Raw genomic sequence first — 16,378 nt, 5'->3', positions numbered from 1 at the left:
TTGAATGGAGGGTAGGCAATTTTAGAGAAGACTTGATGGAAGAAAAGATATTTGTTTAGAGAGGGACAACCAAAAAATATGTGATCGAAAGTTCCCACTTCTAGACCACAGAATGTATTCAAACACGTGAACGACGTTTACGAGCAACCCTTCGGTTCTGAATTGTGGTCCTTTCCACAGAGCGAAAATGAGAATACTTATCTACCGCATACCGCTTTGAAACGTAATGTTAGTAATATACTTATTTTATTTTATTTTACATAAATTAATATAATATACCATATAATATGTTTATGATATATATTAATTTATTTTAGCATGGTGACCAACCCAAGCACGTCCCGTATCTGATCTCTTCAACACAGAGAATCAGTAAACCCTTAAATGCATGATTTATTAATTTTTCTGGAAAAAAAAATATTTTTTAATATTTACATGCATATGCAAGGAAATATAAAGAATATATTTTTTTTTGTAATTTTTTAATAATATTTGATAAAAAAAAAATTGTTGCAGATTTACAACACGATGTATTTAATAAAAATAATATGAACAATTTACGTATGAAAAAAAAAATAAAAAACCAAAAAAAATTCTCAAAACTAATAAATGTACCGGAAAAATACGAGTTATTACATATAAGTATTGTATTATTGTATCTACTTACCTAAGAAAATCAAAATAATAACAGCAAAACCAAACTGTAATTCTAACCTCCAACCAATTTTCGAGAATCTTCACTTTGTTAAAGAAAAAGTGACATTTGACATTCACGAAAGAAAAAAAAGGTGATGGCACTCGATAAAATATATTACCGTGAACTTAATAATTCTAAAACGGCATGCATTAAGTATACACCAAAGAGTTAAAGGTGGTTTGAACGGTATGTTGCAGTTTTGCAACAGTATGCATTTAAGGGTTAATTGTTTCATATTGTTACTGTGAAATCTGTGTACTTTGACCAAAATTTGGGTAGATGTTCATCTCAGCTAGACGTTGTCGTTGTAGGATTGGAATTGAGATTTTTTATCCTTTTTAAAAAACTTTATTAAAAATGAAATGTCATATAAATACATACCATGTATTTATGTTCACGCCGTACTATGATAGTCGTAATTTTATTTACAGATTACGCTCAGAGAAATTATCATAGATCCTACATCGGTGAAAAGTCAGAAACACCTCAAACGTGCGCCAAACATTTGTACACGGTTCTTTGGTGATTTGTCACATAAAGACGGGTTCTGGAGTGACAAACAACTCGTTCTTGAGATCAACAGCTCGGCTGTGGATCGATTTGCCAGCCTCCTTGTTTCCTCCGTCCTACAAAATGAGTCTCTTTAAGACCTATATTCACTCCTTCCTCCACTCAAAAGGTGCCTCCACACAACATACTCAAAGATGACACAGGCCCTGAAAGAAATTATTTTCCTCAAGGCCTCCTGTGTGGAGTTAATGCATAAAAAATAACTCGTAAAAATCTTTTTTTAAAAGTTGTATTTAAAAATATGTTACTTTTTTGGATTGACAGAGGATTGAACCTTCCTCCCCAGAGACTGGCTCTTAACTGTTGTGAACTATTAAAATGTTTTTATCACTTAAAATACGAGTATGTCAAAAAAGGTGGACTGAGGATTTCACCTTCCTCCCTAGGAACTGCAGTCAGCAGCGATATCACTAGAACCTTTGATCGGTACCGAGATTTATTTCGTATATTTACTACTGTAAATTTTTATCATTGAATTCAATGTCACAGAAATTCCTGTGAGTGCTACCAAAGTTTCACCAAATCAGATATGTTCAGTGGCAATACAGCACACAGAAATACCTTGTTTCGTTGTTAAAAGTAACAAATAACAATTATTTTAAAGCGGTAGAAGACTGGGAGAAACGGGGAGAGACGACCGCGGGGTAATGCGAAACTTTCGTATCGATTATTGATATTCAATTTGAATTTGCCCGCCTAATAGCTTGCAAATGTTAATTTGATAGCTCGGGGCGTTACACACTCGCATCGGCAGACGCGGTAGGGACATGACTGTTTTTCGAATGACTATTTTTAAGCAATCTTCGCTGTCGTTATCTTCATTGCCCCTTGTGCTCTTGGAGTCAGGGTAGATATTGGGGTTTACAGCGACTGGAGGTCAGTTATTAGTTTAAAATGGATTCACGATAGAAAACTGTAATCATAAAATTAAGTTCCATCATTCATTACGAATGTTGATTTGTCATGAGTCAGTTCATTTTGATTTTTACCGACATTGACCTCATGGTTGATAACTAGTAAATTTCTTTCGTTATCTAGCGTTCCATCCCCGAAAAATAATCAAAATCAAACATTTTCTTCCTACAGTGACGTTTAAAATCATCGCTGCGTATTTTCCGTGTAAATATTATTATTTTTCTATCCAATTTCATTTGTATTGACGTGCCAACTAGTTAAGTTAAATGTTTTAGAAAATTATATAATATTTATAAACATTTTGATGAGGGTACTGTTGTCAAAAATCCGTTTGATTTATTTGCCATAAACATTAGAAATGTATTCAATGATGAGGTTTTTTAAATGTTATTCTATTAAAATACAATGAAAAATAAAGTCAATGTTTATTGCGGTGTTACCACTCTGACTCTATTCCACTCTTCGGTTAGGTACTATCCCTGGTTATATCCGTCAGCCTTTTTTCTGAAATTCTGTAAATAACAAAGACGGAAACCTGTTTTGCTGATAATAATAATAATAATAATAATAATAATAATAATTGGATAATTTGTATAGCGCCGTTTTTGTGAAAAATCACCTCAAGGGCGCTGTACAATTTATTTCCTAGGATCTACATTTTTTATTTAGACCAACTGTGCCAGCACGAGGTTCGTCATCCGTTCAGGCATGTGTCTGCCGCCAATATAGCGCTGACATGTGTCTGCTGCCAATAAAGAGCGCTGACACAACATCCTCACATAGACAACAAACCTTGGCAGCACCGCTGTGACGCTCGACGAAGACAGAAGTTGGAGACTCTGCTGCAAGAGTCCTAGGTAGCGAAGGAACTGTACCAGCTGCTGTAGGGAGAGAGATTACCCCGTCCACCAACTGTGCCAGCACGAGGCTCGTCATCCGTTCAGGCATGTGTCCGCCGCTAATATAGCGCTGACATGTGTCTGCTGCCAATAAAGAGCGCCGACACAACATCCTCACATAGATAACAGACCTTGGCAGCACCGCTGTGCAAAATCACCTCATCCTAGTTTACCTTAGTCTCTCCAGTCACCTCCCAGCCTTTCATGCCACCTAGTGCATCCTCTCGACCCTTTCAGACTCCTTCCTGGCTCCAATACATTCTTTCTATTGTCGTGATCAGACGATTTCACACCTCTGTCTCAGACCCTTAGGGCTCGCTTATCGCAGGCTATCATAAGCAAAATCTTGAACCAAAGTCAAAGTGAAGTTTATGAGTGTCATCTGTAACAAAATACATAAACAAAAACAAAAAATAAAAACAAAAACAAAAACTTTGAACAAAATATGGCTTATCTGTCCTCCAGGCAGACATCCTCGGTTGAAAAGGTCCCGTAAATCCCGACACCACTTGACACTTGAGTCAGGTATAAAATCTTCGACTGCATTGAGAAATCTTTGTTCTAGCTTCACTTTTAAAATTTAATCGGTTTAAAATGCTATAATAATTGCGAATTCCGGCTAAACGGTAGAAGTTACGCGCATTTCGTGAAATAAGAAGGTAAGCACTATATAAAACACGGATGCTGAACAATTTTCAGCGATCTCTTAAGGCCGAGTGTAGCCCTTTACTAATTCAAAACAATGATAACATTATTAAGCAAATCGACAATGATAGTGTTTTCAACAAGTAAAACCTTCTTTATACATTTTCTAAATCAACATAGGCTTAGTAATTATCAAAATCAAATCGATAATATGACCCCTTTCAGACCGTAATACGTGCGTTTTAAAAAATACTATCAAAGGCCGAATATCGTCAAAAAATACCTGAAGGGGCCTTTCCTAAACGTACGAAAAAAAAAAAAAATAAAAATAAAAAAAAATAAACAAAATAGGTTCGTATTTCAATTCCTACATAAACACCAATTGTTGTTGTTTTTAAAATGCAGATTATAAAACCTTGGACACGTTTATTTAACAAAACTAAACGATAAATGATCAATAACTTCTTGAAAGATCACATTAGCAATCCAGAGATTTACCTTGCTACTTACCCTGATGTATGTTAGTGAGGTATGAAACTGACAGAGAAAAAATGAAAGTAGACTGAATTGTGTAGAAATGAGATTCCTGAGGCATATGTGTAGTAAAACGATGGTGTGGTTGTATAAAAAATGTAGAGATTCGAAATGAAAGCAGGGTTAATGCAAGCGTAATGAGTAAGATTAAGAAAGGAACGCTTAGATGGCTTGGGCATGTAGAGCGAATTAATGAGTAAAATAGTATGAAGAGAATGTATGACGCGAATGTGAATGGTAAAATAAGTAGGGAATGCCCTATGAAAACATGGCACGAATAAGTGATCCAGATGATCCGGATCTCTTGACAACTTATCCAGATGATTAACATGTCAAGAGTATGTATGAATTTGAATGAGGCAAGGGGTGTGTGCCAAGACTGGGTGGTTCGGTCGTTCGTCCTCCCTGCACAGGTAGTCGCGGGAGAATTGCGTGATTTTGAGTTAGTTAGTTAGTTGTATAACTCTGTATCTAAGTGTATACAAAAAATAAAATAATAATTAAAGACCAAGAATGAGAACATAAGTTGTGATGATGTTGTCTTGGGAAAGTTCCAGTCCGAAGTTGGCGTTCCAGTGGAGTAGGGAGGGGTAAGTTGGGTAGCATGTTTGCTTCCTCCCGGCACGATTTACATGCCGAACATTCAATTTGAAGCCATTCCAAACGAACATTTAAATGAGTACTTATTCAGATTCACCGTTTAAAAACTTTTCCTTCCGCTCGCTGTTCGGAAAATAAACCCACAATCTGGTCACGAATGAAACACAAAGAGAAAATTTGCGATTTTATAGCACTTTTATGTAGAAACATACGAACACTGCGAGTCTTTGCTTAAACTTTTTTATTTGTTGTATTACAATGTAACAGAGCGATGATATAGGTTAGTAGCTAAGATATCAAATGGGCCGGGTTCCCAGCTGGATGCGGGTTCGATTTTCTGCTCACTTCGTCCTTCATCATTGCACAAGCAATGTTTCCTGCACATACTGATGGCTGAATGAAGAAATCAAATGTTGTAATTTTTTGTAATGTGGGAATATTTTTCTAACTTAAAAAAAACTCTTAAAATAATTTTGTAGAAATTTTTTAATAATCATCGAATTTATCATGTAATATTGACAAATTACATCATAAAGTTGGATAAGTGATCTCTGACGATATGAAATTTCGATATTTTTTTTTTACTAGGGTACCTTATTTACTTATGTTGAATGTTAATGGTTAAAAAATGAATCGAAACGTCGAAAAGTTAGGTACACCTGATGCCATTTAAAAAAAATAGTTGAAGTTAGAACCTAAAAAAAACCTTTGAAGTGTGTTGAAATTAAATGAGAAGAAGGTGGAGAGGTAGTTACATGCATATTCAGTTCTGGTCACCAAATGCTGCTAAAGCCATTTCAACCACTTTTTCCGTTCTAAATTGTGGTCTTTCACCAGGGTCATACACTAAACAAAAAAAAAAACATAAATAGACCTTCCTTGCCACGCAATGTGTCTAAATCATTAGCACTTCATATTAGCTCGTACGTTCATAGGTATTTCTTTACTCCCTTTTCCTTGTTTTTTATGTAAATGAGTTCCTTCCCAGGTAACCAAGCTTCTCTTTCCAGTGTCCCGTCAGACACTATAGCGCTTTCGTGAATTACATACCTAAATAAATAATAAACCTAACCAAGGGACGTTTACATAATACTTGAAACGCATTATATAAAGTAACTCAACAGTTTCACATTGTTGATCAGAGCTTAGTGCTCTATAAGCTTTCCCAAAGTAGTAAAATTCAAAAGCATGCCTCAACGAAGTCAATAATTCTACCTTTGCCAATGGTTATGGAACATATGCATACTTTAGCTGGAAGCTGGAGGCTGCTTGTGGACACCCATCACAGCAGACGCGTTTTCAATACTCCTGTGTGTTTACTCCTTTAAAGTGTTTTTTTTTTAAGAAAGACAAACATTCCCGGGTTACGAATAACTTGACAATATTTGATAATCTCCTACAACCATCACAGTACGCTGAAAATGTTGCTTGTGTTGTGATGGAGGACCTAGCCAGCCGAGGAATTGAACACACTACGCCTGAGTGGGACCCAAGCGTGATGTCGAACAAATTTCGATATGAAAAACAACAATACTAAGTATCAAGTGTAACAGTCGATTGTTTCAACTCTGCGTTATAAAACTAGTTAATCCGCAATAAATCACTGCAAAAAATAATTTCTCGGTGGTATCTCAATAACTATTGCCATTCGAAACCGTTGGTGTTTTTAAACCGTACTCTGTGCAAACATTGTTATAAATTTAAAACGAAAAGTGACATTTACTCACGACACTGAGTGAGCTGAATATACATTTATAATAGTAGTTCCCGCTTAGTGCTGTAGGGTTGTCAAAACTTTATTCTTGTCTAAAATTAAAAAATAATATTTATTTTATTGTCATTATGAATAATAACGATAGTGCCGTGTCATAATTAAATATGGCGACAGAATCAATTAGTGCCCTCCATAAAGCCATCACCGATCCTGCACTTAAAATTACCAGGGATCAAATGACAAAAATATTGTCACTACTATCAACCGTCTCTGGAAACATGACAGACGTAGGAGTGAAGGTGGGGATTCTCGTGGGTAAAATTGATACTTATGGAAGGACAATTGATAAGCAACGAATTCCAGTAAACTGCTCTCCAATAAATGATTTGCTCGCGGAGGCAGAAGAAAGAAAAATCCGATCGAAGAATATCATTTTCTTCAATGTTCCGGAGAGCATCTCGGAATCTACTGTAACGACTATCGCAATGGATAAAGAAAAAGTCGTTTCAGTAATAAGTGATATTAATAGCGAAATCTTACCAAATGTCGTAAAGATGTATCGACTGGGTGTACATAGAGCTAACAAAACAAGACCAATTAAGATCGAATTTAAGGAATCTGTATTGGCGCGTGAGATTTTATCAAGAAGTGCAAGAATTAAAAATGGTATCAAGGCCAGTAATGATCAAACTAATTTGCAGAGGGCTCAACTTCAGGATTTAGGAAACGAACTTGACACGAGGAAGAAAAACGGTGAAACAAATATCACAATCAAATACGTGAACTCAGTCCCAAAAATTATAAACTGTGTACCAAAAAACTACGACAGCAAATAATAAAGTGCTATTATCAAAATGTGAGAGGGATCCGCACCAAACTTCCCATTTTGGTAGCATCGGCAGCAACCATCAGCAGTGATATTTTCTTTTAATCCGAAACATGGCTTGACTTGGGAATTAAATCTGCTGAATTAGGCTTCCCTAATTTTAATATATACCGCACGGACAGAAATTCTAAAACAAGTGCCAAAATACGAGGGGGTGGTGTAGCCATTGCTATCTCAAAAAATCTCAGTTCCTCAAAAATATCCACGAAGAACCCAAGCATCGAGCAAATTTTTGCCAAAGTGAACACTTCTGGCGGAAAAATAATAGTGGGATGTGCGTACCTACCCCCAAATTCTGACGTTCAATGCTACAGCAATCACTGTGAAGAGGTTGAATCAATTTGCGCCCAATACCCTCATACAAAATTACTTCTAGTTGGTGATTACAACCTGCCACATTACGACTGGTGTAATATAAGTACTGACAATTATTGTTCCAATGTTAAAATTCGTGAAGTTAGAGATATGGCCCTGTTCTTGGGACTAACTCAGTGTAATTGTGTTCATAATATAGGTGGCCGTACATTGGACTTGGTCTTGTCTAATGTGTCTGATATATGTGTTGTGAGAAGTACAGAAATACTTTTGCCCGTCGATGTTTACCATCCGCCACTAGAAATATGTATGTCTAATCTTAAACCAATTCCCACTGTAAAAAAGATAGAAGAAACTCGCCATTTCAAAAAAGCAGACTATGTTCAAATTTCTAACTTTCTTAGACAGAGTGAATGGTCATTTTTAGACACTGATGCTGATATTAATGTACAGCTTGTAAAATTTTACTCCATTGTTAATTCTGCAATCAAAAATTTTGTACCTTTGACAGTTCATAGGGAAACTGAATTTCCGAAATGGTTCTCAAAAGAACTGATTGACTTAATTTACGTCAAAAAAATATTGCACAAGAGGTTCAAACAAAGTCGCCTGGCTATCGATTATATTGCCTTTCAAAAAATGAGGGCAGAATGTAATAAGCTCTCTACTAAATGTTATAACAGTTACATGTGTGTTGTCGAAGGCTCTCTCATAGAGGACTCAAATTTCTTTTGGAAATATGTTGAATCCCAAAAAGAAAATGGAACTTATATACCTAGTACTATGTCATTCGATTGTAAACAATCAAAACTACAGGAAACTGTTAATATGTTTGCTGAGTTTTTTGGTGGTGTATATGTTAGTAATAGGGTAGACAGTAAATACTCTTGTTCTAATTTGGTTGAAAACCTTGATATATCTGACTGTACAGTAACTATAGAGGACTTTATGTCTAAGCTGAAGAGTCTCGATTCCCGCAAATCCTCAGGATCCGATAAAGTTCCACCTAGATTCCTAGTTAATTGTATGCATTCATTGTCACATCCCATACATAAGTTATTTATGAAGTCACTCTCATCAGGTGTGTTTCCTGACCTTTGGAAGTTTAGTCATTTGATGCCTATTTTCAAAAAAGGAAATAAGAGCGAAGTAACAAATTATAGGCCAATATGCATAATGTCTTCTTTACCCAAACTTTTCGAAAGCCTAGTACTAGACAAGTTGATATCTCAATTTAAACGAGTAATCTCACCAATTCAACATGGATTTATTAAAGGAAGATCAACGCTTTCCAATTTAATATTATACACTAATGATGTCGTTAATGGCTTTATCACATCATATCAAACTGACTCCATGTATACTGACTTCAGTAAAGCATTTGATAAAGTAAACCACAGAATCTTAATACGTAAATTAAAATTGTTGGGAGTGAGAGGGAGCATGTTTGAATGGTTTAAGAGTTATCTATATAGGTACTTAGCGGTAAAGGTTGATTCATTCACTTCTTACAAATTTGCGGCATCAAGTGGAGTACCGCAGGGATCTCATCTGGGCCCAATATTATTTTGTTTGTTCATCAATGACATAGTTAATATTTTTAGCAAAGTCAAAGTTCTGTTATTTGCCGATGATTTGAAGATCTACAGAATAATTAGAGATGATAATGATCACGCTATTTTGCAGTCGAATCTGAATAAATTATTGGCTTGGTGTTCAGAAAATGTTTTTTTTTTTTTTTCTTATAGTGAATACCTCACAAGAGTCCCAACTGCTCCCGTCTGGAGCCAGTGAGACTATGGCATCCCCAATTGGGGGATGTTGCGAGGCTAAAGGTAAGTGGGGAAGGGAAAGAGGAAGGTGGGGAAGTACCTGGCTATTCAGATCTAGTCACTAAACACGGCTAAAGCCATTTGGAGCAACGTTTCAATTCTGAATGGTGGTCTTACACCAGGGCGATACTGGTAGTATCTTCCACTCTGGAACGTGCCGCAAATATACTATATATTATTTTAATTAATTAATTGTGAAATAACACAAATTAATCAAATAAAATTTATTTGCGCACGCCGGTTTCGAACCCGCGACCTTCGGAATGGCAGTCCAATGCGTTACCACTGGACTATGCCGACTGACTATGCAACTAAATATTAGTAAAGGCCAGATTATTAGTTTTTACAAAGGTAAAAATCCTCTTCATTTTTCTTATTTCATTAATGGCGCTAATCTTCTTCGAGTTTCACAGATTCTAGATCTCGGTATCTTATTCCACGAAAGTCTACAGTTTAACTTACACATCGATGAAACTACTAGCGATGCAATGAGAATGCTCGGTTTTATTTTGAGAATGGGGGCAAAGTTTAAAAATGTGTTAACTTTAAAATATTTATATTGCTCATTAGTACGAAGTAAAATAGAATATAATTCAACAGTATGGTCACCGTTCTACAAAGTCCATTCTCAAGCCTTAGAAAAGATACAAAATAAATTTCTTCGGTACATCAATTTTAAAATGAATATTCCCATCGAATTTATAAATTATAATAACTTACGTACCGAAACCAGACTTCTCAAACTATCGGATAGAAGAGTTCTAACTGATACATTATTTTTATTCAAAATTATCAAATCTCTCATTGACAGCCCTGAATTATTGGAATTAATTTATATGAATGTACCTGCCAGACAAACTCGAAGCATAGACACTTTTAAATGTAATAATAAACTTAATACTAACTACTCTTTGTACTCACCAATTCCAAGAATTCATCACCTTGCAAACAAATATTGTAAACTTATCGACATATTTGGTGTTAATAACTTTGAGAGTTTCAAAAGGCAACTAATTTTAGACCTATTTGCTAGTTATTAACTATATTTATTAGCTTTAGAAAAAGGTCTTGCCTTCATACTTTGATTTACTTTACCATATTATTTTCTAATTACCTTATGAGTAAATTATATTTAGCTATTTTATCCATGTACATGTTACACTTATACAGGGTGTCCGGAAACTCGTAGTACAAGCGAGCTTTCGTTATCGAGTAAATCGAGTTTGAAGTTGATTTTTTTTTTTTTTTTTTTTTAATCAAATTCTTATAAATTATTACTGAAGATCAAAGTACCCAACTAATTAAAACTATTTGAAACTAAAACAAATGAAGAAACTCGGATTTGAAACATTATTTTGAAATCACCCTTCATTTAACCCGGTGTAATCATAAAATATTTCTGCTCTGCAGGGTTAAAACATCTGTTATTCAACCCTTAACACCAGAAAAAACTTTAACCCTAAAATAGCCGAAAATTATTTTTTTTTGGTTTTTTTTTTTTTTTGAAAATGCTCAAATCAAAAAACTTTATGTTTTTTTGAGTTCCCCATGTGGTGTAGATTCTCCAGTTTCCCGCTTGTACTACGAGTTTCTCTCTTGAGAATTCTTGCACTTCTTGATAAAATCTCACGCGCCAATACAGATTCCTTAAATTCGATCTTAATTGGTCTTGTTTTGTTAGCTCTATGTACACCCAGTCGATACATCTTTACGACATTTGGTAAGATTTCGCTATTAATATCACTTATTACTGAAACGACTTTTTCTTTATCCATTGCGATAGTCGTTACAGTAGATTCCGAGATGCTCTCCGGAACATTGAAGAAAATGATATTCTTCGATCGGATTTTTCTTTCTTCTGCCTCCGCGAGCAAATCATTTATTGGAGAGCAGTTTACTGGAATTTGTTGCTTATCAATTGTCCTTCCATAAGTATCAATTTTACCCACGAGAATCCCCACCTTCACTCCTACGTCTGTCATGTTTCCAGAGACGGTTGATAGTAGTGACAATATTTTTGTCATTTGATCCCTGGTAATTTTAAGTGCAGGATCGGTGATGGCTTTATGGAGGGCACTAATTGATTCTGTCGCCATATTTAATTACGACACGGCACTATCGTTATTATTCATAATGACAATAAAATAAATATTATTTTTTAATTTTAGACAAGAATAAAGTTTTGACAACCCTACAGCACTAAGCGGGAACTACTATTATAAATGTATATTCAGCTCACTCAGTGTCGTGAGTAAATGTCACTTTTCGTTTTAAATTTATAACAATGTTTGCACAGAGTACGGTTTAAAAACACCAACGGTTTCGAATGGCAATAGTTATTGAGATACCACCGAGAAATTATTTTTTGCAGTGATTTATTGCGGATTAACTAGTTTTATAACGCAGAGTTGAAACAATCGACTGTTACACTTGATACTTAGTATTGTTGTTTTTCATATCGAAATTTGTTCGACATCACGCTTGGGTCCCACTCAGGCGTAGTGTGTTCAATTCCTCGGCTGGCTAGGTCCTCCATCACAACACAAGCAACATTTTCAGCGTACTGTGATGGTTGTAGGAGATTATCAAATATTGTCAAGTTATTCGTAACCCGGGAATGTTTGTCTTTCTTAAAAAAAAAACACTTTAAAGGAGTAAACACACAGGAGTATTGAAAACGCGTCTGCTGTGATGGGTGTCCACAAGCAGCCTCCAGCTTCCAGCTAAAGTATGCATATGTTCCATAACCATTGGCAAAGGTAGAATTATTGACTTCGTTGAGGCATGCTTTTGAATTTTACTACTTTGGGAAAGCTTATAGAGCACTAAGCTCTGATCAACAATGTGAAACTGTTGAGTTACTTTATATAATGCGTTTCAAGTATTATGTAAACGTCCCTTGGTTAGGTTTATTATTTATTTAGGTATGTAATTCACGAAAGCGCTATAGTGTCTGACGGGACACTGGAAAGAGAAGCTTGGTTACCTGGGAAGGAACTCATTTACGAGACCTTTCCAATGCACCGTTGGACTGGGGGTGATAAGCTGTTGTTTGGATTTGTTTAATTTTAAATAGTTTTGCAACTTCCTTTAAAATAATTGACGTAAAATCTTTTCCTTGATCTGTAAGAATTCGATTTGGTATTCCGAATACACAAATGAAGTTATTGACTAACTCCTTTGCAATAGTAATTGCTTCATGATTTGGAATTGGAAATGCTTGCGAAAATTTTGTTAGGTCGTCTTGTAACGTGAGAATATATTTATTTCCATTTTCGGATAAGGGTAACGGACCTACAATATCTAAAGATATCCTTTCAAAAGGTTTCTCAGAAGTTGTAGTTATTTCCATTGGATGAATAAATCTTTTACGAGAAATTTTATTTTTTTGACATGATTCACATTTTTTAATGTAGTTTCTTATGTCTTTTCTCATATTTTTCCAATTATATCTCTCTTTCATTCTATTATACGTTCGATGAAACCCCGAGTGTCCTGATTGTGGAGAATCGTGATTCTCCTCTATTAATTTAGCTATATCCTTGGGATCTGGATAACTTATTTTATTTTTACAAATAGTTACCATGATTCCGGAGTTTGCAAAGACGTAATAAATAATAGTTTTTATTTTATTCCAATTTAAATTATTATCACTGCGAGCTAGTTCAGGAATTGAAAGCGATTTCTTTCCTTGTGAAATTAATACATTTTTTAATTTAAGAAAACAACAGAAAATATCTTCGTATGTTGGTTTATCCCAAAAATGTTCCATTGTTATAAGATGGTAAACGTTAAATATGTTATTTAGTTCTGAATATAATATATCTCTTACATTCGTTTTACTTTTCTTTATATCATCGTGATTATTGATTAAATTCCTTATCTCCATAGACAAACCTTCGGACATTTCCTTATCATTGGAAATAAAGTTACATAAATTATCTTTCCGTATTAGAAGACATTCGTCTGTTTCAACAATATTTTTGCAGTCAATAATGGTTTTATCTTTATAATGAGACTTTATAAATTCTTCGTAAGAATTTGGTTCAGGGTTTATTCTAAAGTGTAATATTTGAGAATGATCAATTCTAGATAACGCATCGGCATTAGAATTAAGTTTTCCGGGTTTATATATTATATTATACTGATATTCTTCCAATTTTAAACGCCAACGAAGTAAGCGAGAGCCAGGGTCTTTTGTATTAAATAACCAAACTAAAGGTCTATGATCCGTTATTATATTGAATTTTACACCATACAAATAAGGTCTAAAATGTTTAACTGCATAAATTATAGCTAAAAGTTCACGTTCTGTCGTTGAATAATTTGATTCGGCTTTATTTAGTGTTCTGGAAGCAAAGGATATTGGCAAATCTTTAGAAATCTCACCTTGAGATAATACTGCACCGATAGCAAAATTACTTGCATCTGTGGTGACATTAAATGTTTTACTGAAATTGGGGAACTGTAATATTGGTTCATGAATTAAATGTTCTCGAAGTATATCAAAAGATTCTTGTTGTTTTTCCTTCCAAATGAATGGAATATCCTTCTTTAATAATTGGGAGAGAGGTTGAGCGATTTTGCTAAAATCTTTAATAAAACGTCTGTAATATCCAGCAAGTCCTAAAAATGACTACATATCTTTTGGATTTTTTGGAATAGGGTAATTTTTTATGATTTGAATTTTATCTGGGTTTGGTTTAACTCCATTTTCTGATATAACGTGACCTAAATACATGACTTCATTACGCATAAATTCACATTTATCAGGCTGTAATTTTAAATTGTGTAATCTTAATTTTTGGAATACCTCTTTTAACCTAACCTCGTGAGTCTCTATTGTATCGGCATAAATAACTATATCATCTAGGTATGCGAAACATCTTATTCCTTGTATACCAGCTAAAACGTTATTTATAACCCTTTGAAATGTTGCAGGACCGTTTTTTAACCCAAACGGCATCCTTAAAAACTCGTAATGTCCTAGAGGGGTGGAAAATGCTGTTTTATGTGAATCTTCCGGTTTCATTGGGATTTGGTGAAATCCTGATGCAAGATCTAAGGTGGTGAAGTACTTTGAGTGTCCTAATTGATCTAATATCTCTGTGATGTTGGGTAAGTTGTAAGCATCGCCTACAGTGACCTCATTTTATTTACGGTAATCAATCACTACTCTATATTTTACTTGACCTGTTGCATCTTTCTTCTTGGGCACTACCCACAAAGGAGATGACCATGCTGAATTTGAATCTTTAATTATTCTTTGGTCCAACATTTTTTTTATTTGATCATTTACTTCCTTTTTATGTACCTCGGGGTATCTATATGTTTTTGCGTGTATTGGAATCTGTGTTGTAGTATTTATTTCATGCCTTATCGAATCGGTTTGACTCAATGTATCTCCTTCCAAGTGAAAAATATCGTTATAGTCTCGACAAATTGAAAAAAGTGATCGTTCTTCTTCTTTATTTAAATGTTCAGTCCGTAATGATGCTTTTAAAAGTTCGTACCTATTATCAATATTTTCTGTTATTTTGTTGAATTGAAAAATGTTTTTATTTTTGCATTTAACTTTCCTTTTTATCGTTCTATCATCGCAATCAGCTTCTAACATTTTGCTATCTTTTTCACTAAATTTTTCCAATATCAATTCCATTTTCTTAACTTTTACTGCTTTGTCTGTCGTATTTAAAATAGACGTAATTGCTTTTGACTTTGAATTAACCTTTGTTATACTTCTACAAAGATAAACTCCTTCCATAATCTCTATTTCTGGAACGAGTCCCTCTCCTATTTCAGGATTCAAAACATTGAATTCAACTAAGGTCTCTGTGCAAGCCTGTACAATAATTACCGAATTATTGTTTTTGACATCCGAACTTTTTGTTTTAAAATGGATTTGCATAGAACTTTTACCTATACATAATGTATTGTTGCTGTAATTAATTTTGGCATTTACTTTTCTTAGGAAATCATTTCCGATAAGTCCATCGAGTGGAACATTTGTTGCTCGAGGCAATAAATGCATCTTATTAGAAATTGGGATACCGTTGAATAAGAAGTTCAATTTGACAGATCCTAACGTTTCAGTCGATTTTTCAGCGTTAATTCCTCTAATTTTAATTATTTCTTTATCATTGTATACTGTTTCACCATCTAAAACCATAGGGTTAATTAGTGATATATCTGCGCCACTGTCTAATAATAGTTTGACATATTTATTTTTACATTCTTTAATGGGGATTTTGATATATGCTGTAATATTTTCGAGATTATTTAATATTCTACCTGTAACGTATTGACCTTCTTCGTTTCGGTAGGGAACGAAGGGTCTTGGAAGTTTTCCGAAGCTTTCTTTTCTAAGAAATTTTTATATTTCCAACAATCTTTTTTGTAGTGTCCACGTTTTTGACAAAAGAAACACGTTATTGTGATGTTTCGATGCGTGTTTACAGTATTATTATTTTTGCACTGAGAATTTTTTGAAGTGAAGTTACTAAATGATTTTACTTGGTTGACACGTTTATCTTTATTGTGGAAGCAATTTATAGATATATGTCCTGATTTTGGGCACAAAAATCCATTTCGTTCCTTTATTTGTAGTATGCCAAATTTCGTTAATCGTATTCATTATTCTGGTTTCACAATTCGGAGGCATATGAGAAGGTTCGATTAGTAATTCTGTTTCACAAATAGATCTTTCATGTAGATTATAATAAATGTTTGTGGTTTTACAAATCGCTTTATCTAAAATGGTTTGTTTACACG

This window comes from Hesperophylax consimilis, chromosome 2 (genome assembly GCF_061612785.1).
Source record: "Hesperophylax consimilis isolate HC1 chromosome 2, BYU_Hcon_1.0, whole genome shotgun sequence".
NCBI lineage: Eukaryota > Metazoa > Arthropoda > Insecta > Trichoptera > Limnephilidae > Hesperophylax > Hesperophylax consimilis.
Note: the sequence above shows the minus strand (reverse complement) of the source record.